The 15,110-nt window shown below is 51.1% G+C and overlaps 2 protein-coding genes across 6 annotated transcripts in view; one reads left to right on the top strand and one right to left on the bottom strand.

Annotated features, from left to right (window-relative positions):
• The window catches only part of Rsph14 (radial spoke head 14 homolog), a 78,859-nt gene that overhangs the window by 17,986 nt on the left and 45,763 nt on the right, over nt 1–15,110 (top strand). The window lies entirely within an intron of this gene.
• Gnaz (G protein subunit alpha z) overlaps nt 1–15,110 on the bottom strand; it is a 51,539-nt gene that overhangs the window by 2,839 nt on the left and 33,590 nt on the right. The gene's annotated exons all lie outside the window — the stretch shown is intronic.

The raw sequence follows: 15,110 nt of genomic DNA, 5'->3' as shown, positions 1-15,110 counted from the left end.
AGGCATGTACCACCATACCTGGGAATGGAGTCTTGCCAAATCTTTTTGGGCTTGGGCTGGCCTTGAACCATGACCCCTTATTGTTTGCTTCTCAAGTAGCTACAATTACAGGTTTCAGCTACTGCATCCAGCTCTTCTCTCTCCTCTGAGAATTTTAAGTAACCGGGCTTGAAGGACTGTATTGCTTTTTTTTTTTTGGCTCCCAAACCCATCACTTCCCCACAAGATAATTTTTTTTTTTTTGTCGGTTGTGGGGCCTGAACTCTGGGCCTGGGCGCTTTCCCTTAGGTCTTCAGCTCAAGGCTAGTGCTCTACCACTTGAGCCACAGTGCCACTTCCAGTTTTCTAGTAGTTTATTTGAGGTATGTGTCTCATGGACTTGCTTGCCCAGGCTGGCTTTGAACCACAATCCTCAGATCTCAGCCTCCTGAGTAGCTGGGATTACAAGAGTGAGCAACCAGTACCCAGCAAGACTGACAATTCTTGCTCCAGTAAGGAATTAACTACTCAGAACTGCCACTTGGTAATCACTGCTGGTGAGCTGTCCTTCCAATTCACCTTCCCCCATTTCTGACTCCTACTTTACAGACAAATGGACTTGGAAAACAGGAAGTGCTCTAAGCCCCTTGGCCAGGAGTTTTGGGCTTATGGCTCCTGCTGGGTAAACCCAAAGAAAGCTGCCATGAGGTGGGGATGTCCAGGAGGATCCCACACAGAAACTTTTCCCAGAGCCTGTGTTCTTAAGGTATAGGCTTTGCAGTTTCTATGCTGAGAAGAAAATGGGAGCCTGCATCCACCTAGGAGCCCTTGTTTTTTCAAATCCAATCCTGTTCCTTCTTTAAAATAAGCTCGGGATAAGAGAAACTCCAAAAAGCCTGGGGTATGAAGCAGGAACTGACCTGTCTGTAGAGAATTCTCAGGAGGCAGGTCCCCAGTTCTAGTAGTACTTCTCAGGGGGCCAGCATCCCTCCACAGCTGGACCTGGGTGCCAGCTTCCAGAGGCAAGATCAGTGGTGGTCTAGGATTGTCACATTCTACTGGGAGAATCATTAGCTCTAATGGATTCCTGGAAACCACATTATAAAGATGACTGTGGGAATGGAGCTGTCACTTCTCATAGAAATGATGTCATAATTGGGGGCTATGCTTCTGAATCTAAATTCTGTATCAGATATGGCTATTAACACATATTTGTCAATTCGCTGAGCACTTGCTGAGCATGTTCTGGGCCCAAAGGCCACTGGCAGGCTCAGGGCTCTACTGCGGGGTATGGAGCTGAGGCTGAGAGCTTTGGAGTTGCAGGGAAAGAGGCAGAGCCTTGCAGGGAAAGCAGGCTCCTTCTAGGGGCGGGCCAGCCTGTGAGATGGATGGTTTGGCCATCAGTAGCATGTCCTGGGGTTCAAAGGCTAGCACAAAGTTGGGGTAAGGGCTGGCCTCAAGTCATTGTGGGTTGCTTGGGATGACAGCAGAGATTGGTCTTATATCCTGCTCAGCCTAGAAGCTCTTGGTCAGAAATCGGAGGATGGCCAAGAGCTCAGCTGCTGAGCCCTGTGAGAGGTACAACAGACTATTTGGACTGTCTTGGGACTGTCCCACCACTGAAGCCATCTTGGCCACTCTTCTCTTGGGCTACACTATCCTAATCCACCATGAATCCCTTCAACCACAGTGGTCTGAACTGCTTCCTTGACAATGACTCAACACTGTGGGGACCCTAAAGCTTTAAGCTCATGCATTTGACTCAGACCGCAGAAAGGCAGACATGTTTCTTACAGGGTAGCAGAGGAAAGGCCCATTGTCCTTGACTACAGTGCTTTGCACACACACCCCATCCTCACACCCCACAGCAACTTTTGCTTTGCTGGTACTTGGGGGCCTCCTGGCTTCTTCTCTGTTACTTGGGACAAATCATGGTGAATCAAGTTGACCATCATTTAGTGGGCTGCCACTAAACGACGGGCCTCAAAGAATATTAGTAAAATGTTCTCTGTGGCGTCACCTGCATCTTTGGTCTCATCATCTGCCCAGCAGAATTCAGGAGAGCCAGGGCATTCAGTCCCTCTGCTGGCTGAATCCTTGCTGCATACAGGCACCCCATTGCTGGAAGATGGATGTGTGTACACACTGGGAAGGCTGCCCAGAAGGCCCAGCACAGCTGGGGTGGTGCTGTGATGCCCCCCTCACAGGGTCTGAGGGACTGGCAAGAGTGAGGCAGAAGCTGTGTCCTATCCAGTTTGTACATTGCCCAGAGGCCCGTGGCTGTCAGGGATGGGGCAGAGAGGCTTAGGAACCACAGACAGTCAGTGAGGACCCAGCTAAAGCTAACAAGAAAAGCCTGTAACTAAGTAAGCTAGCGGAAGTGTGTGTATGTGAGCCCTATTTTGTCCCATGCCTGCCAATGGGTGTGTTCCAGTGTTCTTGCAGTCCCACTTGCAGACAAGTAGGCAGACTGGCATCCTGAAACAAACACAACCATTGAAGGAGCATGTGCTATTTCAGGATGTAACTCTGGAAACTACGTTAAGGGTGCACGAGTATGAGCATGGGAGGACTGAAGCCAGGGCATGCCTCTTGCCTGGGCTCCCGGCCTTCTGCAGCACCTCCCACCCGTGCATGTTGAGCTCCCCCGGTGGGACCTTACCCCAGGCTCCTCCCTGCAGCCCATCCACCTCCCTGCAGTCTGTGGAAGATCCTAGTTCCAGGCTGGTCTTTGGAGTTTCCTCGCCCCTTCAGTGGGCATGCATGGCCTGGGAGGAGTTCTACCTATTTCCCTCTATTTCAGCCCATTTGTGGTTATGGGGTAGAGTTGCTATGAGGGGTCTGAAGGCGGTAGGTCAGTATTGGACACTATCCAAGCAGCCTGATGGGGGCTGCTGGGTACCAGGGTGAAGACCCTGGCAGCACTGGAGTTATCTGACTGACCACTTCTACCACATCCCATGTCCAGTAGTGACATTCTTCTCTGTGACTGAGTAGGGAGTTGTCCCTGCTGCCAGGGGAAGGCTCCCATTTCACATGCTTTCCAGGCTCAGTGGAGAACCCTGTTTTTCATCAGCCACAATGTCTCTTCCAGCAAAAAGTTCCCTTGCTTTCAGCTCTGCAGCTGTAGTTGGAGGAGCCACAGTTGGAAGTGCAGTTGACACTGGTTGCTGCAATGCCAGCCCAGGACTAATGCCCACTCAGCTCTCTTCAGGGCCCACTCAGCAGTGAGATGGCACCTTCTAGGAGGCTGGGGCATGCCTGCATATTTACATAAGTAACACAGAGCAGATGATTCCCGATAGGAGCCTGGGCACCACTCCCTGGGGTGATATAGTCATTTTGTGGTCATTTATGAGAAATAAGATCATCAGATAGGTCTAAATACATTTAATGCCACTGAACCTATTTTACCCCCAAGTGACACCTGCCTGAGCCTGTTTTATCCACTGAGAGTGGGGTATGTGTGGTATGTGAGATCTCATGCCTGCCCCCACCCCCCTTTGTGGCCATGGGGCTTGAACTCAGGGCCTGGGCACTGTCCCTGAGCTCTTTTGCTCAAGGCTAGTGCTGTGCTACTTTGAGCCACAACTCCATTTCTGGTTTAATGGTAATTAATTGGAGTTAAGAGCCTCAGACTTTCCTGTCTGCGCTGACTTGGACTGTGCTTCTCAGATCTTAGCCTCTTGAGAGGCTGTTCAGATGCATAAACAGATGCAGACACTCTGGGTATGCACACAAGGCCTTGAGTCCACTCTTCATGCTAGAGTTTGCTTTTCCCTGGGCAAGTTATTTTGCCCTCTCTGGGCTTCAGTTTCTTTATCTGCAAGATGCCAGGACTATTGTGAGGACTTCCTCTACTACTGATGTCTGTGGGAGGGGCTTCAGTGGGATGAGCTAGTGACAGAACACCTCAGTGCCAGCCACAGGACCAGGTTGGCCTGGCTTTGAGACTCCAGAGATCAGATGGCCAAGGCCACACTGCTGATCACGTGGACTTGTAACATGCTGGCCAGCCTGTGGTGTGTGGTCCCTTATTCCACACTGGGTTAGTCTCCTTGCACTGGGGACTTTCCTCCCTCCCCGAATCCCCCTCCTTGCTTCTCCCAGTGTGTGTGATATTCAACAGCCCCAGGGATCCATTTCCCAAGTTACCATTTGTCCCCAGATAACCGGTCAGGTTATATACTGGCCACAGGATAACTGCTGAGGGGCCTTGGCGCAGCATACATTCTGCCTCTTGATACAGCACACCCCTCCCAGTAGGCACTACAGTGCAGTATAGTGAAGTACACCTATGCTGCTGTCTGTGGAAGGTTGTGGCCTTCCCTCCACTTCCTCCCCACCAGGTCCTCATCCTACTTGGCCCACGACAGAGCTTACTAGAGCTACAAGACAGGACAAGAACATCTTATTCCAACCAGACATCTCAAGCCCAGACCTCACAGAAAACAGGGGTGAAACCAAGGTTTGAGGTCTTTCTGGTGTTAGTAGACCTTGGTGTGATGATCTGCAAACAGCTCTTCTTAGTCCTCTCCCTGGGCAAGGTGTGTTCCAGGTGATCAGAGTAAACCGGTGTGGTGCCTTTTGAGTGGATGATAAGGACAGGCTCTTAGCTAGAAATAGCCCCAGCATCCCAACTTGGTAAAGCAGCCTGTGTCAATGCACCACCCTCCCAACAAGGAGAAGGCTTAAGTGGGACACATGTGGTTCCCACACCCAGGCCCAGGTGACTGCCAGCAGCTGGCACTGGTAATTGTTGACAGTGAGTCTAAGCTAAGTGCGACCCGAGGCTCGCAGCAGTAGGGAATGTGTTGGCTGGGATTTTGGGGTGGAGGTGAAGAGTGGGCAAAGGCTCAGAGCTGTAGTGAGGGCATGCTGGGATGTCGGGATTTGGTGTCAGGCAGTTCCTTGGGAGAGACACCCTTGCTGTGGGCTTTCGTTTTTCCTCATCTGTGAACCAAGTTCTCAGTTGGAGTCTGAGAGGCTCAAGTCAGCCTATCATAGAAAAGCCTGGAGTGTTTGTTCATGAAACAGTGAATTCACCTTGGAAGTAGGGCAGGGCTGGGGACATGAATGAACTCCATTCATTCAACAGAGCCAGCCCCACAGCTGCCCAGCCGGAGCAACAGAGTGCCAGGCTGTGAGGGTAGCACCCTGACTGGAGCAGCCACAGCAGAGGTTTCACATGGGCTAGACTTCACACTGGCAATCTTTATGAAGTGACAGCTAAACCTCTGGCACCTTCTGAGCCTCCCTTTGTGATAAAAGACTTAGGGGAAATCCAGGGATGAGGGTGCCTGCCAGCTGGGCAGGTGTGACTCAAGGGGCATGTGTGTGTGTGTGTGTGTGTGTTGACACGGTGACCAACATATCCTCCCTCATCTGCAGCCTCAGTGTAGGACTGCCCTTCCCCCTCTCTACCACCATCTGGTGAAGCAATTGAGACCCAGAGCCTAGTTTTCTGGGACTGGTGGGCATGAAGAGCCTCATATTACCCTGGTCTACCCTGAGTCATGGCTGCAGGAAGTGCAGGACACAAGTATTCCATAATTCTCTAGTAGGGAGAGGGTGAAGAGACCTCAGCAATGTGCTATCAGCACACACACTGAACGCTTTTATAGCGTGGAACAGTGTGACCATACTGGAAAAGGCTACTCTGAGGATGGTGGTAGTCACTGAGAAAGAAGCTTACTGTCTCCAAAGAGGAGAACAGGTCTTCTGGGTGAGGGCAGTGTGTGCTTCTCCCCTGCAAGTGGCAGACAGTTGTAAGGTGGCAGGGGTGGGCAGCGGGCCCTGCTGGCTTGCTGTAGGAGGCAGGTGCAATGTGCCTGAGAAAGGACAGGACAGACAAGGCCCAGAATATAACAGGCTCAGTGGCTCACAGCAGCCCTGTGCTTCTCTGACTTTGCTTTCCTTTCCTGCAGAGGCGACACCTGGCTGGCACCTACCCTCAGGCCAAAGGAATGGCGGCAAGGATGCCAGCTCCGGGGTGGCAGCTGGTGGCTCAGCTGTGTAGAGTGGGTGGGTGGGGATATGGTGGTGATGCTGGCCAGAGTCAGGCAGAGAAGGGGAGAATCTAGGGAGGAGGGTTCTGGACACAGGGCAGGTATTGTTAAGGCCATGTGCTGTCACTAAGAGGCCATTTACTTAGGCCCTGGACACCCCTGTTCCTCTGGCAGAGCACTAAGGCCAAGCAGCTGTCCAGGCTGAGGGCCAGGGTGTTTGCCCAGGTATTGACACACCCTGTGGGTCCCAAAAAGTGGGCAGGGTAGAAAAAGACTGCTATGCTCAGAGTGAACCCTTGAGGGCCTTATTAGCTCAGGAAGCTGGCTGCTGGAATTTGCCTCTAGGTGTTGTTTTCTCTCTTTGCTCCTGGCTTCTGCTAGAACCTGGAATTCCTGTCCCCTCCCCTGCAGATTCTCCTGTGTTTCAGCACTTGGACCTCTCTAGACCCCTCTGCCAGGTTCTCTACCCTACCCTAGCCACTCTGGCTGCAGGTGCATGCTTGTGTTCCTGCATTACAGAGGAATATTCCTGCACCTCAGTGTCCTAGCAGACCCCTCAGAGTGCTTGGCCAAATGTCCCATTGAGTATCCATCTCTCCTTTCCTCATCCCTGTCAGCTTGCTGTCATTATTCTGCTGGGTGTGGGCACCTGGTTACACATATTTCCATGCTTTTCTTTTGCTTTCTTCCCTCCACTTCTTCAGCTACAAATCCTATGAAGACATATTGAGTGAATAGGTGCCTGGACTTTCCAGAGTCTTGGGCTGCTACCACCAAATGTGTCAAGATACAAAATGATGCATGAGGCATTGAGCCCCCTAGTCAGTCTGGCATCTTCTCAGGGAGAGGGAGGAATGCCTCTTCTAATTCTTCTAGAAACCTTTCCAGCAATGCTTGGGACAATGACAATTGGGAAACCCACAAGGGGCCCTGAAACCTATAAATACAGCTAAGTGAGGAATGAAGCACTCTCTTAGTGCCTTTCACCTCCTGGGTGCCCCTACAGCCCAACTGTGCTGTGGACAATAAGGCTGGCAGAAGCAAGGATCATCTGAGGATGTAAACCTGTGCTCCAGGCTCCTGGCTCTTCAGGACACACTCCCACTGCCATACCATGTCTAGAAATGACAAAGAATCATCAGATTTGAGAAAGTCCATTGCTGATGTCACTGTTGGGCTGGCTGTGGAAAGGCTTCTGTTGGACACATCCCTGCCAGTTCCCTGGGGAGAGGGCCTGGTAAGTCCTTGTTGACTTGCGTTCTAGAGCTCAAATGGCAAACTGCCAAAGAGCAGTGCAACTCTTGAGTGTGTCACTTTCTATTCTTCAGGTCATAACTTAGTAAAACAAGCTGTACAGCAGGCATGGTGGCTTATTCCTGTAATCCTAGCTACTCAGGAGGTGGAGATCAGATGTTTGCAGTTCAAGGTCAGCCTGGACAAAGGAAAGCTAGTGAGACTTCATCTCCACAAACTGGTGCAAACCTGTAATCTTAGCTGTATAGGATGCATAGGTAGGAGGATCACAGCCAAAGCCAGACCTGAGAAAAACCATGAGACCCTATCTGAAAAAAGAAATACTGAAGCAAAAAGAAGACTGGAGTGCAGTTCAAGTGGTAGAACAACTGCCTAATAAGTGCTTGGCAACCCTGAGTTCAAACCCCAGTCCTGCCAATCACCCCACCAAACTGTTCATCTGAGATGGCTATTATAGTGGCCTGGGTTGATCTGCTGTCCTTGTGAAGCTGGCCCTGGTCAAGGCAACCCTATCACTTCTGAGATGCCTCTACAAGACCTCTGTGTCTCCAGGCCCCATGGTATCCCACAGATACCAGATTTGGCAGATGGGTCCTGCTCCAAACCCTTGAGACTTTCCAGGGTCTCTTCTTGCCTCTGGATACAACAGGTCCAGTATGTGTGCCTCTTTTGTGGGCCTTCAGATTTGTGGTTGCAGCCCTTTCCTAGTAACTAGCTACCCTTTTGCTTTAGACTGGTGAGGAGGCCAGTGTCTGTGCTCCATGTTTATGACACATGGGAGTAATGGAACCAGTGAGAAACCAGACAAAACCCAAACAGGCAGTATAGTGCTGCTTCCCAGAAGAAGCCCAGTGCAGAAGCAGGTGGCAAGGCACGAGTCATCTCTGATCGCAGCTGCAGTACTGGGGGCCTTCCCAAGCATTCCCAGTTACTGTCTGCTGGAATCCTGATGTTATCCTGTCCCTTCAGTCAAGTGGCTCCTGGGGCAGGACATACGAAAGCACCCCAGCACCTGGATGGAATCACAGCTAATCCAATTAGACATGTACCCATAGTTCCACCAGTCCCACCACCCACAGGAGATGTGTGCCTGCCAGGCTCAGGTGTATGGAAGCCCCTCTGGAAGGTGGAAACAGCAGTTTCTGCTTAGGACTAGTGGCCCCTCCCTCTGCTCAGCATTAGCACACATTCAGTAGAATACTGTTTCCATGGCAACTGGGGAGGATGCCTCCACCCTTAGTCTCACAGGGGAACCTAAACCAAAGGCAGGAAAAGGAAACTGCTGGTCCTTGAACGCAGACAGCATCCAATGCCCACTGACCTAGGGGTAGTGGGAGAACCTCTGGGAGTTAGGGGACCTGGCTCTCCCTGGCCTGATGGGCAGGTAGTGAGCAGGGAAGTGGGGCTAGGGGGAAGGCGCAGGGTGGTGTGGTGTTTGTTACTAAAGGAGCAATGATGGAGAAGAGCTTGAGTTATCTTACCCTGCACACCCTGTAGCCATTTTAGCTTTGGCTTTTTCAGTGGTGGGGACTGCCCTGGTGTCCTTGTGCTCTGTTCACTAGTGAACCAGTAATAAGGAGCTACAGGGAGAGAAAGCTAATGGGGCTCCCCACAACCTTCCTCTTTCACAGACATGGAAATTGGACCACCACCAGGCCCACTACCCTGCCTCAAAGAGCCCCAGACATCCCTTAGGCCTGGTTATCTCCGCTACTGGCCTCAGAGAGGAGGAGGTATCTGGAGACAGAGCTAGATGCCAGGGTCACTTCTAGTCCAACATGGTTAGCATTCTCTTCTTCTTCCTAGAAACCTAAAACTGCCCTGATGGACTGTAGAATTGGCTTAATGATGGTTAATGATGAGGCAGCCCAGCACAGCCCAGAGGGCAATTTGCATAGGTAGTACAGAGAGGGCAACATGCAGGAGAGCCTGGGCTATGCTTGCCTACCCACTAGGCCCGGCTTCTGCTTTCTATTGCTGTCCAAGCTGGAGAAGCCTCACCTATTCACCAAGCCTGACCCTGAAGCCTCCATACACTGCTGCCCCTGTGGTCATATGAGTACTTGGGATGTTAAGGAAATGGAAATAGCCTTACCCACATCGGAGAGCTACTCTGGCTCCAACCACAACTGGCTTGTGATCCCAATTCCCATTCTGTCTCCCCACCAGCCACTCTATTACCCCAGCTCTACACGCTGCCTTGTTCTTTTGTCTCCTGACCTAGCCACAGGCTTCCAAACAGAAGCCCTCAGTACCCCTGCTCTCAGGTCCTTTTGGTTAGACACAAACTCAGCTCGGCACTCCTCTTCCATTGAATCCATTCTCCTTGGCTCACTTCAGCTTTCAGGTTCCCCAGGTAGTACTGGTACATAGGGAAGGTGGGGGACAGCCTAGAAGGGCAGTAACTGGCCCCTTAGCAAGTCAAGAACCAGCCCTGCATAGTGAGGAGTAGAGGGAAAGGCTGTCTAGAGCTGGATCCTCTGCTCATCTGCAGGGCTGCCCACTTACCCTAATGACAGGCCCACTATGGGCTACTGTGGTTCTCCTTGAATTCCATCTTACCTCAAAGGTCCTGGTGGCTGTAAGACAGTGGTGGTTTTGTGAAATGACTTGGTCAGCAGGCAGAAACAAGAGGAGCTGGGCCTGGATGGCTCATGCTTATGATAATCCTGATTACTCAGGAGAGGACTGGTTTGCAGCCAGCCTGGGCAGACAAATCCATGAGACTCACATATCCAATTAACTAGTAAAAAGCTGGAAGTGGAGCCATGGTTCAAGTGGCAGAGGGCCAGCTGTGAAAAAGCTGAGCAAGAGCTTGAGGCCAAGTTCAAGCCTCAGAACTAGCATAAAACAAACAAACAAATAAACAAGTCTGGGAAGGTGGCTCAGTGGTAGAGCGCTTGCCTTGTATGCATGAGGCCCTGGGTTCGATTCCTCAGCACCACATAAGCAAAAAAAAAAAAAAAAAGAAAAAAAAAGAAAAAAGCTGGAAGTGGCGCTGTGGCTCAAGTGGTAGAGCGCTAACCTTGAGCTGAAGAGCTGAGGGACAGCGCCCAGGCCCAGAGTTCAGGCCCCACAACCAGACCTCCCCCCCCGCCCCCCCCCCCCGCCAAAAAAAACCAAACAAACAAAAATCCACAAGAGGAAGCTGGAGCCCAGCATGTCCCAGTCACCCAATAGGTGCGAATAGGGCTTAAGAAGGTACTTGAGCATCCAGAGGGCATATGGGGTCTGTACTGTGATGCAAGCTCAGCCTCTCAGACACATCTGTACCTCTGGAGGTCATGCCCAGATAGTTCTTAAACTCCTACTGTATACAAAGCATTCCCTTGCCTTGAGGGACAAACAAGCTATCAGTTGTCCAAAAAGATGGGGGAAGCTAGTACCATTCTATGCAATCTGAGAAGCAGGTAGCACAGAGGGCTGTCTGGGATGGCCATGGAAGATAGGAGTTAACCTCCCATAGGAGAAGAAGCCCAGGTTTGGGCACTACCTATAGAGTACAGAATCTATTCTAAGCCTAGCATGTTATAGAAAGTCTGACCATGGCTGGGTGGGGAAGGGCCTGTAGGCTTCCATGAGGACTTTTAAGATGAGGTTGGGACAAGTGAAGGGAGTGGGACGAGGGCCTCCCTCTCCCATAGCAGGCTTGGGCCGGACCTGGCTTTGCAGTGACAGGTGGCCTGGGTTTGCATCCTTCCTCATGACAGCTGTGTTTCAGTGGGTCAGTATGGTAATACACCAACAAGGTACAGGCTTTAAAATGAGCAGGAACTATCTGATCTCATACTTTAGCAGGTGATGACTTGGGGTTCATCTTTGTGATTTAGGGCCCTTTTGCCATTCCCCTGGGGTTATGTGTAGAGAGACCTCAGACACAGCTCCATGATGGTGATGCTATGCTGGGTATCCTGTGCTTCTGGCTGGAACACTGCGTGACCCAACTGCTTGGATCTTGCTCCCTATCCCAGCTGCTGCCGCCACCTATAAACAGCCTAAATCCACAGAACCAACCTCATTCAAATGAAGATTAGCAAGTGACACAAAGGATTAGCAACTCCTGGAGTCAGACATGCTCTGGGCCCTGATTTCACAAGGCTCTTTCAACCTTAGGGCTAGCAATTCTCTTCCCTCATCCAATGCCTCTTCTCTTAACCTCGGCCTCCTTGCTCCTAGGGCTGCAGACAGGGGGATGGGAAGACTCTCAGGGTTTAGTCACTAAGCTTTGTAGCCAGTAGCGCCACTGAGGCTTCCCTGACTTGCAGACTGGGGTAGGGCTGTGTTCCAAACAAGTGAGAGCCTTAAGTACCCAACTGTGCCCAGTGACAGGCCAACGCTCATAGTAACCGCACTGGCCAGACATGCACTTCAAATAGCAAGGGCTGTTTAAACAAGATAACAGGCTGCTGGCCCTAATGGCTTGGAAAGGCCCTGTTCTGAACCTGCCGGAGACAGTACAGAGTTATTTCCTGCCTCATGCAGTTCAGCCCTGGCCACCTTCTGTTTACCCCAGTGGGGGCTGGGGTAACCCTAAGTGACAGCAAGAGAGGCTGTGCTGCCTTCCAGTCCTGTCAGGTCCTGGGTCCTCCTGAGGAAGGGACCCGCAGTTCAGGAGGCTCCTGTTTTTCAAGTTTCTTGTCCTGTCTGGTGGAGGTGCCACTTCCTGTAGGTTTGGGGGACTTAAGAGACTGTCTGAGCAAGGCATCACACATCCCGGGCAAGGCTCAGTGCCACTGTTCACATCTCCTGCTCTTCCATTCCCATTTATGATGCACATCGCTTTCCATAGCTGAGCCCACAACACATCTCATGAGTTGCTCCAAAACCTCAGGAACTGGATGATGGGCTGAGGGGGCCTTGGCTGGGTTGCTTGGCCAGCTTGGACCTGGGCAGTCCAGAAGGTCAAAGGTGGCTCCACAACAACTCTGAGGCAGGGACCTATCCACCTGGGGAGCCCAGTATGAGCTGATGATGGCATGGCGCCCAGAACAACTGCTTGTGTCCCAGTGGGGTTTTCCCACCTGACAGGGCTTTCCAGGAGTCTGAGTGCAGCCATCATAGGTGCAGTGCTCTATAGTTAGTTTTGCTTTTTGTTCTCACCAGAACTCAGCACAAGTAACAAGCAGGGTGTTAAGAGCTTGATGAGACCCTACTCATCTCAATACACATTGACCAAGATCCCGTTAGAGGGAGAGCCCCAGGAATACTGTGACCATGGGCAGTGGGCACCAGATGGTGTGATTCAGGAATGATCCAAAAGTCCCACTTCTGGGACAGCAAATTCTCACAAGATGCTGGGAACATTTTGCCCTAAAAGGATTTGGAGTTGCCGAATCCTGATGCCTGACTAGCCATACTATGGCAGGCTGCCATAGTATAGGATAACGCTCAGGTGGTGGTGGTGCTAGAGCCTCCATGTTCTCCCATCTTGCAAGGAGGAACCACCTCTTGCAGAGTCCTAGCCTGCCTTTGCCTCAGCTGAAATGAGAATTGTCTCTTATTTGTTTCAATGTTGAACCTTGCAGGCTTGATCTAAGTGCCCCTGCTGCTAGTCACTGACAGGAAATTAACAGACAGCAGGATGCAGGAGCCTGGTGGACTGGAGACTGTCAATATAGACACAGGCTGTTAAGGAAACTGATACATAATACTCTTTCTACTTCAGCCCCAGAAGATCCCTGGGATTCCCAGGCCAGCACCTTGCCTGGCCCATTCAGCAAGGTGAATGCTCTGTGCTCACAACTGTAACCATCAAGGCTGTGACACTGGAAGCAGGTCTGGGTTCATTCCTGCGAGGGACATTAGAAGCAATAAGGAGGAGTGAGTCTAAGCACAGAACCGGTGTGTGTGGCCTGTAAGATGAATTTCAACAATGCTCATCCTCTGGAGAAGAGACAAAACACTTGGCACATTACCACTCTCACTCAGCATCTCATCTGCAGGACAGGGAGGGCTAGAGCAAGTATAGGCCCCGTCCAAACTCTGGCTGCAGTGAGAGAGCCTCCCTGGAGAAGGGTGCAAACAGGTGTGCTTGAGTGGCTATACAGTGTAGATGTAATTTGCTGGTTCCTAGGTGCTATCACCACAAAGGCCTGGAACCAGGGAGTGGCTGCTTCTAACTCCAGTCAACCATCACTGCATTTGCTGAGGTGGAGGACAGATTCTGCCCAGAATGCAACAGCTTCCCAGATGCGAGGACTGAGGGCTGGTAAGAGGGTCTAGATAGGCCTTAACTTTACATGTCCCGTTGCAGAAGCTTTAAGAAGTGTGTGGTAGTAGACAGCACCAAGATGAAGTTTTCTGACTTTCCTGAGCAGCAGCTCTAGGAGACAAAAGAACTTTTGCATCCTTGGCCAATGGCCTGGTCATTCGATGTGTCTAGAGCAGCAGCCATATTCACATTGCAGGCTGCCATTTTCTGGTGTATTGTAAAAACTGGGTAGTAGGTTATGAGCCACAATCTAATAAGCAGGTAAGAAAAGCCCTGATGCAGTGCTGTTACTGCAGTAGACATACCCCATACCTACATGGTTCTTATCAGCTGATGACATCTACTCTGGCTGCATCTTCTGAGCCCTCTGCCCCATCAGGGACAACTATCTTCATGAGGGTTTCTGAGTCTGAACTCTTCACTAGAATGATGCTCTTGCATGTCAAGCATCACTCCCTCCTGAGTGGTCCCTACCTCCACTCCTGTCCTCACCCATGTTACTCAATGGCTGTCTAAGCCCATCCTGCCAGGCTAGGCAATAAGGCTGAGAGTAGGGCTGACAACTCAAAGTACCACGCAAGCTGGGCCACAGTCCAGATCTCAGGTGGCCAAGGCATAGGTGGGCTGAGGAAGGAGTCCCAGCAGAGGTCTGAGAGCTACCCCAGCAGCTGTGCCCACAGACAGGGCACTAAGCAGACACAGAATGGGGAAAGAGCAAGCGAACAGGCCAGGCTGGGTCACCATGTCTTGTGCTGTCCTCAGGGGAAGACACTGTCAGGTGAAATGCTCAAGGATCACAAGGCCTCATGGCTCCACATTGCCTAGTAGAGACCTAGCCCTCACTGGATCCCCATCAAGGAAGCATGTTCCTGAGAGGAACTTGTTCTGTATCAGGCCCATGGTGCCCTAGCTTCCTTACTCTGAGACCTCCAGGCTTCATGCTGTATGTGGGCACTGCCTATTAGCTTGCCTATGAAGTGGTACTTGGAAGAATCTTTAGTGAGAGAAAAACTCAGTGGCTGATAGACTTGATGGCAGATGGCACCCACCATATTCCCCTTGGGTTCTTACAGTTCCCACAGTCCTTCCAGCAACTCTGAACCAGCAGGGAAGTGTATTTTATGTGTAGGCTGCTAGGGCTGGGAGAGGCTCGCTGTCCTGCTGACCACCCCCCCCCCACCCCAGGTCTAAATCCCAAAGCTGGTGCTCAGTTCTAGGCCACATTATAGGTTTTCATAACTTCCTTCTTTCCTCTCTCTTCCTCCTCCTCCCTTTTCATCTTCCTCCTCCTCAACTTCCTTCTTCTTTTTCTCCTTTCTCTCTTACCTTTTTCTTTTTGCCAGTCCTGGGGCTTGAACTCAGGGCCTAGGCACTGTCTCTGAGCTGCTTTTGCTCAAGGCTAGCACTCTACCAAAAGCCACATTCCTAGCCCTCTTTTTTGTTTTCTTTTCTAGTTCTGGGGCTTGAACTATGTATGGGACTGGGTGTGATCTCTGAGTCTTTTTAAAGCTAAAGGCTAGCTCTTGACCACTTGGTTCATACCCCACTTCCAGCTTTTTCTTGGTTAATTGCAGATAAATCTCATAGACTTTCCTACTCCGGCTGGCTTTGAACTGTGATCCTCAAGATCTCAGCCTCCTGAGTAGCTAGGATTACAG

Source organism: Dipodomys merriami, unplaced genomic scaffold (assembly GCF_024711535.1).
Source record: "Dipodomys merriami isolate MVZ:Mamm:240054 unplaced genomic scaffold, mDipMer1.0.p SCAF_45, whole genome shotgun sequence".
NCBI lineage: Eukaryota > Metazoa > Chordata > Mammalia > Rodentia > Heteromyidae > Dipodomys > Dipodomys merriami.
Note: the sequence above shows the minus strand (reverse complement) of the source record. Positions and strands in the feature narration are given on the sequence as shown.